General features: G+C 61.2%; 1 protein-coding gene across 1 annotated transcript in view; it reads left to right on the forward strand.

Annotated features, from left to right (window-relative positions):
- Window positions 1–245, forward strand: part of LOC102035659 (ETS translocation variant 3-like protein) — a gene marked incomplete at its 5' end in the record, with an annotated part of 19,705 nt that overhangs the window by 18,326 nt on the left and 1,134 nt on the right. The window lies entirely within an intron of this gene.

Below are 245 nucleotides of genomic sequence, written 5' to 3' on the forward strand. Positions count from 1 at the left end.
AGACACGGGGATGGACATGGGGATGGACATTGCTGGACACGGGGATGGACATGGGGATGGACACAGGGATGGACACTGCTGGACATGGGGACGGACATGGGGGGATGGACATTGCTGGACACGGGGATGGACATGGGGATGGACACAGGGATGGACACTGCTGGACATGGGGACGGACATGGGGATGGACACGGGGATGGACACGGGGATGGACATGGGGATGGACATGGGGACGGACACAGGGA

This window comes from Geospiza fortis, unplaced genomic scaffold, assembly GCF_000277835.1.
Source record: "Geospiza fortis unplaced genomic scaffold, GeoFor_1.0 scaffold1873, whole genome shotgun sequence".
Lineage (NCBI taxonomy): Eukaryota > Metazoa > Chordata > Aves > Passeriformes > Thraupidae > Geospiza > Geospiza fortis.